The following is an 11,339-nucleotide window of genomic DNA, read 5'->3' as shown; positions in this document are numbered from 1 at the left end:
GCATCCACTACTGGGCAGGGGTCTGTGGGTCTCAGGTATGCTGCAATTGGCATTAGGTGTCCCTATCCATGGGCTGGTGACTAGCATTGTGACTGGTAGTGCATTGCCTAGTGCATGGGGCTGTTCCCTGTGTGTGAGTGTGTCATGTACGCCAACGGTGGTGTTGTAGGTGCCATTGACCAAGTGTATCCTTTGTGTTCCCCCCCTTTTTGTTTTGTCACCCTGTCCTTCTATGCATTAGCATCATCTGGCGGAGGAGCAGAGGCACCGGCGATGGAGGGAGCTGCATCCCACAGGACCGAGGATGCGGAATCTACCAACGGTGAGGGCACCAGTGGGACGGAGGGCGAGGGGAGCACCACGGCGGAGACAGGAGGGGACTGTTCGGACACGGATTCCTCCTCCGATGGAAGCTCTCTGGTGGTGGCGACCACATCTGTGCCCACCCCATATACAGGTACAGCCTCCACCCCGTACCAGCACCGCCCTCCCAGCAGCCCCTCAGCGAGTTTCCTGTGCCCGCTCACCCAGGAGGGTGGGCATCTCCTTCGCCCCAGGCCTCTCAGGCCCTGCCCCAGTTAGCCCTGCTGCCCTGAGTGAGGAGGCTATGGACCTCCTGCGATCCATTTCTGTTGGGCAGTCAACCATTGTGAATGCCATCCAAGGGGCTTTCAGCCCAAATGCAACAGACAAATGCATTCCTGGAGGGCATTCACACTGGCATGGCGGCCCAACATAGATCAATCCAGGCTCTGGCCTCCTCTCTGATGGCAACCATTGTCCCTGTTTCTAGCCTCCCCCCTCCAACTTCCTCTACCCAATCCCATTCCCTTCAACCCCAACCTACCTCAAGCACACACTCAGACGACCATGCACCCAGGACAACACACAAGAGTGGACATGGCAGACACAAGCACCACACTTCATCCCACAGACACTCACACAAACACCATACTGAATCAGACATACCAACATCCAATGCCTCCACTGTGGCCCCCTCCTCCTCCTTGTCCACCTCCCTCCCAGTTGCGTCTGCACTCACTTCTGCATGCACTACATCCTCATCCACTATCCTCATCAACAGCACACCTAACAGCACACGCCCCTCACTGGCAGTCACCACCCCCACTTCAATGCACACATCCCCTGTGTCCTCACCCACTGTGCCTGTGCCCCCTCCTCCCAAAGTACACAAACGCAAGCACTCAGACACCCAACAGCCATCCACCTCACAACAGCATCCAGCCCATGCACCTGCACCCAAACTCAACAGACAGATGCCTCCTACCACCACTCCCTCTTCCTCCTCTCCCAAGCCATCTTCCTCTTCCCGCCCCAATGTCCCTAAGAAGCTTTTCCTCTCCACCATTGACTTCTTCCCTACCCCTTCCCCACTCCGTCCCTCACGTCAGGCCAGGGCAGTCAAAACCCAGGCAAGCACCTCAACCACCCAGTCCACGGTCACAGTAGTGCCCACAGCTACTCCAGGTGGGAGAGAATCCCGGGCACCATGCAGCCACACTGAAAGGGTGACTGCACCAAGTGCTGCAAGGAAGGGCAAGGAGGCACCCCCAGCTGCTAAAAATAAGGGCAAGGAGGCACCCCCAGATGCTGAAAGGAAGGGCAAGGAGGCATCCCAGCTGCTAAACAGAAGGGCAGGGAGAAACCCCCAACTGCTAAATGGAAGAGGAAAGAGCAATCCCCGGCTGCTGAAAGGAAGGGCAAGGGACATGCACCAGCAGGCAGAAAGGACATGAGGCATAGTGCTGGGACTCAGTCGGAGATCCCACCACCAACCATGGTGGTTCAGCCATCCGAGGCTGCAGGGGAAGGGCTGGAGCCTCCCCCCACCACTGCCAGCACCGCCACCAGCACTGCTACCAGCAGCAGCAGCCCCAGTGGGCAGCCATTAGAGGCTGCAGAGGAAGGGCTGGAGCCTCCCTCCCACCACTTCCAGCACCGCCACCAGCACAGCCACCAGGACCACTGCCAACAGCAGCAGCCCCTGTGGACAGCCGTCTGAGGCTTCAGGGGATGGCCTGGAGCCTCCCCCACCACTTCCACCTCCACCAGCAGCACCACCACTACCACCACTGAGCAGCCGTCACTGCCGGCGAACAGTGGGTAGTCCTGCCTCCATTGGCTGTTGTGCAGCCTGGCCCCAGCAAATCCTGTGGGTCTGACACCCAGGTGTGAGACTGTGACCTTGCACTCCCCAAGCTCTGCATCACAGGGCACAATGCCCCCTCCAGAACCAGTGGAAGAAGCCATCCACTCACCCCATACTCCACAGGAAGAATCTCACTGGGCACAATGCCCCCTCCAGAACCAGTGGAAGAAGCCATCCACTCATCCAATCCTCTACAGGAAGAAGCTCACTGGGTACAAGACCCCCTCCAGAACCAGTGGAAGAAGCCATCCACTCACCCCATCCTCCACAGGAAAAAGCTCACTGGGCACAATGCCCCCTCCTGAACCAGTTGAAGAAGCCATCAACGCACCCCATCCTCCACAGGAAGAAGCTCACTGGGCTCAATGCCCCCTCCACACCCAATGGAAGAAGCCATCCACTCACCCCATCCTCCACAGGAAGAAGCTCACTGGGCACAATGCCCCCTCCACAACCAATGGAAGAAGCCATCCACTCACCCCATCCTCCACAGGAAGAAGCTCACTGGGCACAATGCCCCCGCCAGAACCAATGGAAGAAGCCATACACTCACCCCATCCTCCACAGGAAGAAGCTCACTGGGCACAATGCCCCCTCCAGAACCAATGGAAGAAGTCACCCACTTGAGAGACTGTGGCCTTGCACTCCCCAGGACCAGGCAGTGGGCAAATCACCCACCTGAGAGACTGTGGCCTTGCACTCCCCAGGACCAGGTAGTGGGCAAATCACCCACTTGAGAGACTGTTTCCTTGCACTCCCCAGGACCAGGCAGTGGGCAAATCACCCACTTGAGAGACTGTGGCCTTGCACTCCTCAGGACCAAGCACAGGGCATGTTGGTCCCTCCAGGACCAGTGGTGTTGTACCATCTCCCGGCTGAGGTGCCCCCCCATTCACCCTCCCCCTGAGGTGCCTGTCTATTTTCGACCTTAAGCCCCTGCAGTGTTCTCTCTGTGTTGATGCAGGGGTAAGGTGGGGCCTTGGACTATGTGATGTGGGCCTGTGGGCCACAAACATTGAGGACTGGGCAGTGTCCCGACACTTATAAATATGTATATACTTGTTGATTTCGATGCACGTATTTATAGTATTTGATCTTATTACACTCACTTTAATCAATTCCTTTTGTCCTTGCATTATTCCTGAGGGGTACGGGGTGTATATATAATGTTACTGCATCTGGTTTGGTGTATGATGTTGTGGTGGTGTTGTTGCATGTGTGTGTCACTCTATTTTTCTTCCCCTCCTCCCCTGTGTGCTAGGCGGCAGTACTCATCGTGGTCGTCTTCGCCGGCGTTGATGTTCGTAATGGAGCAGAAGGTGGAAGATCATGAGGTACACATGCAACTCAGGTTCCATGGCGGCGTGGTTCTTCCCTGAGTCTCCACAGATGAGTCCTTTGACTTCTGAAATCTGTTTCTGCCAGGCTTTTGATGTCGTTGGTACCGCCCTGGAAAAGGTGGCGATTGGTGTCTCATAATTCAGTGGGTGGAACATTGTCTTCCGCCTGGCTGTAGGAGGTTACCACCATGGTAGCTGTTGATTTCGCCCTGGCAGTCAGTGTGTCAAAGTGGCCGTCTGTCTGAGCGGTTTCCGCTGTGGTCATAATTTCATATTTGTTACAGCCCGTCTGTTGGCGGTATTACCGCCGATTTATCACCAACAGCCGGGGTCGTAATGAGGGCCATAGTATAATGTCAGTCTTAGGCCTAGTATTGTCTTGATTTTTTCTTGTATAAGAATTTTAGACCTTGCTAATTCCCATAAGACTCTTCACATAGTACATCTGAAATCACACCTGCTCTTGTCCTCATGCAAAATAGTATATGTAGGAAGCTGACCTGTTGTGTGGTGGACACCTATGGTGTTTTCACCTTATACCAGGTCCAGGCAACTCCCAATAGTGAATGAAGACAGTGTCTAGGAAGCCAGGGGTCTCTAGTGGCAGCTGAGGTGAGCATACAAGACTTATCTTGGAGGAGTGTAAAGTACTTGCAATTCCACAGCATTCACACAGCACCTTATCACACCTGAAAGGAACCACACAAAATTGCAAAAATAAAGGTAAAGTAACACTGAACTAGATTAGTTATAGACAGTCCCCTAACTGGAGGTAAGTACACAATATATTTTATATATATATATATATATATATATATATATATAAGGAATTGGCATATAGGAACAACAAGCATTGGCAAAAATTTGTAAAAAAATAGTTAGGGCCCTATAAGGGGGGACCAAACTATATACCAAAATAGTGGAATACGAAGTGAAGTCCCCGACCCAAGGATATGGAGAAGTTAGATGGGAGCTGTGAGAACTTGGGACCCCAAGAGGTCAGTACCTAAGTGACCCCCAGCGACCAGGATAGCAGGGGTAAGACTAACAGTCCCAAAGACTACCAAGGGGACATGGAAATAGAAAGATTGAAAGACCAGGACCAGTCTGTTGGAACCCAACAGTGGCTTCTGGAAGAAGAGGACCTGAAAAAGAAGGGGACAGAGTCTAGTCCACACAGGAGTGTCCAGACGGGGCAGGAGCCAGTACTCACCCATCTGAAGATGAAGATCCAGGTCAATGGGGGAGGAAGAAGATAAGCCGTGGAGCCCAGGAGCTGCCGAGATGTCCTTGGAGTTATGCAGATATTATCACACGCCAGTTGCCAGATTGTAGATGGTCAGTGGTCAGGAGGACCACCAACAAGCCTTAGCAAATGCAAGTTGGAGCAAAAGAAGATTTGCAGAAGAAGAGGACCAGCAAGGTCCAGGGAACTCAACTTTTGTCGGGGAGTCCGGGCTGACCCACAGCAGTTGGGACAGTCAGCAGAAACAGTCACAGCACACACAGACAACCCACTGGCAGCAGGCACAGTAAGTTGCAAGGAAACCCAACTAGTACACCTGGAGAGGAGTCCCATGTCGCTGAAGCTGCAGGGGAGAGTCTGTCATTGCAAGAATGTATTGCATAAGGCCAGGGCTACTTGGAGCCTGAAGAGTTCTTGCAGCAGGAGTTAACAAGCCTTGGTTGCTGCAGAGGTGCGGTGCACAGGGGTATTGTCCTGCAAGAGAGGCAAGGGCTCACCATCTCCCAAGCTGGACAGCAGGTAGAGAGGACCAAGGGGACTACTGAGACCCACTGCCTGTGTTGGAGATTCTTCTTGGAGCCAGACGGCAGAAGATCCCAGCAGCCAGTTGTCACTGTCTTAGGAGCCTGCAGATGCAGGGGAGTGACTCCTTCACTCCAAGGGAGATTCCTTCTTGCTTCTTTAGTGCAGCTGATGTCTTGCCAACCTCAGGGGATCCACAGTGGTGGAAATGTTGCAATTACTGGAAGGAGCCATAGAAACATTGTTGCAAGGTGAGGTAGTCTTGGGAGTTGCATACTTGTTAGGTTCCTGAAGAGTCCAGCAGCAATCCCGATGGCCAGGAGCAGAAGAGGTAATTGCAGAGGAGTCCTGGTGGAGTCTTGCATGCCGAATCTGGAGACCCACCCGCATGGATGTCCCTAGATAGTCCTACCAGGGGGATTGGTCACTCTGCATGGTGACCACCTATGAGAGCGGTCACTGACGTCAGTTACCTGTCCTGACCAGCCAAATGCTCCCAGGGGCCTCTGCATATCTTGTTGTCAAGATGGTTGAATTAAGTGGCCACCTGGAGGAGCTCTGGGCACCTCCACTGGGGTGGAGATGGACACCGGAGTGACCACTCCCCTTTCCTTTGTGTGCTTTGATGCCAGAGCTAGGACCGGGGGTCCCTGGACTGGTGCAAACCGGTAATGAAAGGAGGGTACTAAATGTGCCCTTCAAAGCAAGCCGGTGATGTGGGGAGGCTATTCCTCCCCAGCCATGAAACACCTATTTCCAAGGGAGAGGGTGTTGCCTCCCTCTCCCACAGGAAGTCCTTTGTTCTGCCTTCCCCTGCTTGAGCTGGTCAAGCATCAGGAGGGCAGAAAACTGTCTGAGGGGCTGCAGCAGCATGGGCTGCCCGCCAACCCTGGAGGACTGGCAGGAGTAATAACGGGGGGTCCTCCAAGGAGCCCCCAAAGTTCATGGAACCATGCCACCAATACTAGCATTAGTATTGGGGTGTGATTCCAACATGTTTGACACCAAACATGGCGAGGTTCGGAGTACAATTACTAACTTGACCTTAGGTAGTGACCTGTGGCCAGTACATAGCTAAAATGGGTTCCCCGTACTTACGAAGTCCAGTGCATTGAAACTGAAGTTTGAATGGGGCATTCTTCTCATCCAGGTGTGCCCTCACACACAGGCACCTGCACCCTCCTCTCTGGGGTAGGAGGGCCTATCATAGGGGTGACTCACAGTAACCTGGTGCAGTGACCTGTAGTGAAAGGGTGCATGCACCTTTTCACGCAGGCCGAAATGGCCGGCCTGCAGACATCGTTTTGCATGGGCTCCCATGGGTGGGATAATACATGCTGCAGCCCATGGGGGACCCCTCGTGTACAATTGCCCTAGGTACCTAAGTACCATATACTAGGGACTTACAGAGGTAAGCCAGTGGGCCAATTGTGGAGTGTAAAGGGTACCAAAGCAACCAAATGTGGAGGAGAGAGCACAATCACTGGGGTTCTGGTTAACAGGATCCCATTGAAGACAGTCTGAACACACTGATAAACAGGCCAAAAGTGGGAGTAACCATGCCAAAAAAAGTGACTTTCTTACAATACAAATTGGGCAACTTGAGATCTCATAAACAGAAAGGTGCCCATGCTTTCATCCTGGGAGTTTTTTTTTATCCAGGGACATAGCAAGGCTCTCTCACAGACAAGGCCTCGCATTGTGAGATGTGGGTAGCCTGCACTTAGCAAACAGGTAAAAAAAACAAGCATGCAATTACTACAGCTCCTTCTCATAATGGCAGATGTTTTAAATAATTGATTACAACCAAGAAGGACAGAGATGTAATTTACTTGTGAGAAGCTGGTTCTGCCCACCCTATGCTATACATGTCCATCAAAAAAGATGAATTTCATTCTTATTGTCATTGTCAGTCGAAATATGGAAAATGAATATACGCTAATTAACCTCATTGTGTGTATAGTAAGTAAAAATGCATACTTCAACATTGGGCTGCTCCTCATAAGCAGTCAACCATTTTGGGCTCTTTGTTGTGCCATTTGAAGCTGATTTTGATAGTGGTCCCATCCTGCATTGTCAAAGGTCTATCTATTACAATTGTGTTGTGTGGGAGTACCATATTTTTTATTGCTAGACCCCACATTCAAAGATTGAAGCTGGAATTATACCTGAGTTATGGCCCTATTTTGTATCAGTTGTTTTCTACATTGTCCTACTTAATATAAAGCTCAATAGGGTCAAAGCCATTCATTACAGCCATATTTCCTTTCTAACTACTAACAGTTAGTAGTGAAAACTGTAAAAAAAAAAAAGACTCAAACAGTATCGCCTGACATTCCTGGTGGTATTGGAACAGATAATGCATAGAAACCTTGTGATGTTATTTCACAAATTTCCCAGGTGTGTTAAATGTAAAACAATTAATAATGTGCTAGACACACATAACAATGTTTCTATCCATCTGCATGTTTTTACTGATACATTGAGTGGGCATTAAGTCACAGTTCTGGACCACATCACAATCACACATCCTCCTCACACCTCTGAACTAATGGAGAACATCACACATGAATTGAGGATATAGCATTTCTTATTTTAGTATTTCTTAGGGTCATTCACTTATTACCTGCATTGTAGTGCATCAAAGAAAGTGGAAATATGAAGCATCCTACAAGATTGCTGCATTGAAAGAAATCATGTGTTAATAAAATATGTCTTGTAATGTGACTTCTAATGCCCCAGTCACATCGACAATTGTCCTAAGGTTTGCTAACTTGCCATATATTTCTTCCAATGGTCCCTGGTTGTTTTACCTAAGAAGTATCCCTCCATACCAGTCTATTTGTGAGCTCAGTTCCCCAGCTATTTAAATGCAAGATACCACGTAGGAGGCAACTTGCTCATGTTATGCAGTCTATTATGTTAAGTGCATATATCATTGTATGTTTGGTCTCACAGCCATGGATACCATATTGAGAGGCACTGCTTTTGAAGGTCTCCACTCCAATATATGAACCGTAGTTGGGTCTCTTCCAAAAATCATCAATTTTGTCTTTATAATACTAATTTCAAACTCTACTCTTTCATGATAATCACAGACCCATGTAATGGTTTGAAGAGGGCACTTTCTTTGTTCTGGCAAGATATACAACGCCATTTGAAGATGGAAACAGAGAGCTGCACCTCCGCCACCACTGTAAAAAATCTCCAAAATCGAAAAAGTATCACTTATGTAATTCATGAGGTGATTCAATAGTGTAAGAGCAAAGACACAATGCATCTTTAATCAATATTCAAATTAAACCATATGAAACGCTACGTTCAGTTTCTGTTTTTTTAGCAATCATATAGGCTCCTTCTATCCTGAGAGTTTCCCAGAGTTTTGAGTTTTTGTTCTAGCTCCTAAATTAAATACCTGGTACAGTTTGAGAAGCACTGCATCAATCAGTACTCAAGTCTAATAAATATATTTTGTAACTAGAGAATTTAGGGCCCATGGTTGTTAGTTAGTACCTCCTACCCCATTTGAAAAACCAGACTGACAAATATTCAAAATTGAGCTCTCTTGTAATTCTCCTTTCCACATTTTTTATGAATCTGGACTATTGGAGAAATCTAACCAGTTAGTGGAAAAAATCTACCCATTCTTTGTTTAAGTAAGCTTGGGAGGCATACCCTTGCTTGGGAGCTCAATATATCACTGTTACAATTTTTCAAAAGCCATTTGAGCCCCAGAAGTGAGATGCCTCAATGAGATGATGCACGGTGTCTTCTTCCTTACGCCTTTTCTCCCTTTAAAGCAGCTACTTATAGTACTACTTTGTCCCTGTTTAGTAATTAAACGAATCTGTTTAATGAGGGAACACTAATGTATTTAGTCTTTGCCTATCCGGCACTCATTATCAAATGAGGAATGAGGAGAGTACGATTTTGCCTCTTTACCTAGTTTCAAAATACTTAACTGCAAAAAGGTTGCTTATTATACTATTATTAAAAACGTATTTTGTTAGGGGAGTAAATGGACCGATTTTTCATTTGATATGATCCACAGTATAGTGACAGTTTTTAGTAATATAAAATCAGATCCCACAAAAACACAGTTGAAGGGTCCCACCAAGTTATCATGGTCACTTTATTCTCAAGTATGCATCAACATGACTCCTGGATTCCGCGTCAAGCATACAACTGTCAATCATGCAATATTTTGTAGTCCATTTGAACGTTTGCTCAGCAGATGTATCCCAACCTGGTCTGCCCCAAGCATTGAGCACTGAGCAAGCACTAGACCTTCTATTACTATTAGCCATTGACTGGTTCTCCTCACTGGCCTTACCATAATGATAACACTCTAAATCCCATGCATCACTTCGTTTAGGATGTCTGCTGAAGAGAGGTGGCCCAGCTGAATATTCAAATTCTCAACTAAAATTCTATAGTTTAGGATCTGAAATATGTCAACTGGCAAGCAACTCATGAATATTTCTAATCAACCACTATTGTTTACTACCTGAAAGCAGAAATGGATATACATTAATACTTCACTCTTTTCCTCTTAAAGACCAAATAGTTGTCTTTGTAAAATGGCTTGTTGTTTAATGTCTCCTGAGAACCTCATATTCACTGATTCTTAATAAAGCTCTGTTAGTCATGAACAGTAAGCTCATTGTGCAAATCAGCAATGCTGCATAAGAAGACAAAATCTAAAATGTGGCTCTGACAGGATTAGATTGTAATTTTAACTCTATTCCATTGGCCTCAGATGGTCGTTCCTAGTTGGTCAGTATTGGTTCCAGAGTCATGGGTTGTGCGTCACTTTGTTACATGGGCAAATCTTTGCTTTTACTTAAGTCTTTTCTTTCTTAATGAACCCTTAAAAAGCACTGCAAGTCATTTAAATGCGGATATGTCTTCTCATTTTTCAGATGCTAGGAAATGGATAAAGTTAATGCTATGGGTGGGGGAATTGTAATTCAATGAGCAGTGACGTGTAAAATCAGAAGAAGTTGCCAAATATGAAAGCATGCATTTCCTGGCTTTGCATGTTTTGCCATTGCACAGGAAATCTAAGTAAGAAATGGTTATAAAATGGTTATAAAACAATTTTGTGAACTATTAGATCGTCCGGGTAGATTGCTATGGGGCAAGAAATTGTTATTATAAATACTTTCTGCTAAGATTTACTTTCCTGTCTTCCGGGCATTGCACTGTCCATGTGCCAAGATATTAATCTGGACTATATAGGTGGGCTCCTGGACTTGGACTTCTGGTTGCTCAGCAGGGTGTTGTTGTGAAAGTGAAAGCTGCCAACTCCAACAGGAATTTGCCCTATGTTACCTGTTGTATGGAAGTCAACTGAAACTGTTGGTTTTAACCAGGAAGTGTTGGCAGCCGATCAGATCTCAGCAGGAGATCTGTCGGATCTGCAAAGGAGCAGAGTCCCCAGATATCTAATTTCCTTTTTTTTAATAACTCAAAAATGACTGAATGGATTTATACCAAATCACAAAAAATCCCTTTCTGGACGATAGCTTTCTGACAAATTTGGTGTCATTCTGCTCAGCCATTAGGGCTGTAGTCGAGTCTACAATCCCTATGAGAAATTGCATGGGAAAAGCACGTTTTGGGATTTCCCCTTTTTCTGGGCCCCTGCTTGATGAGTCACACCAAAGCTTTCTACACAGCAGCTGAAGTGAGTGGCAAACAAGTTTTGAAAAATTTGTGAGGATTCTTCAAATGGCACTAAAGTTATTGGCCAAACAAAAAAACACTTTTCCTATGGAAACTAGTTCCTAACTATAACTATCTACTGGCGACCACCAGTACGTTATAATTTGCTGACTTGGCAATGGTCATTACTAAAAGAAACATCACACTGTGCTGGAAAGCCATTAGATCTCCTAAGTTAGAGATGCATGTAGCTGATTTAATCAAATGGACAAGAGGAGAAATAGCAGTCCAGGAGCCTAAGAGAAAGTGAATGAGTAAAGGTAACACTTATGATTGAGATACAATATTGCTTGAATTCATGTCTGAATCTGATACTAGGCAACCATGAATCTAG

This window comes from Pleurodeles waltl, chromosome 1_1, assembly GCF_031143425.1.
Source record: "Pleurodeles waltl isolate 20211129_DDA chromosome 1_1, aPleWal1.hap1.20221129, whole genome shotgun sequence".
NCBI classification, from domain to species: Eukaryota; Metazoa; Chordata; class Amphibia; order Caudata; family Salamandridae; genus Pleurodeles; species Pleurodeles waltl.
Note: the sequence above shows the minus strand (reverse complement) of the source record.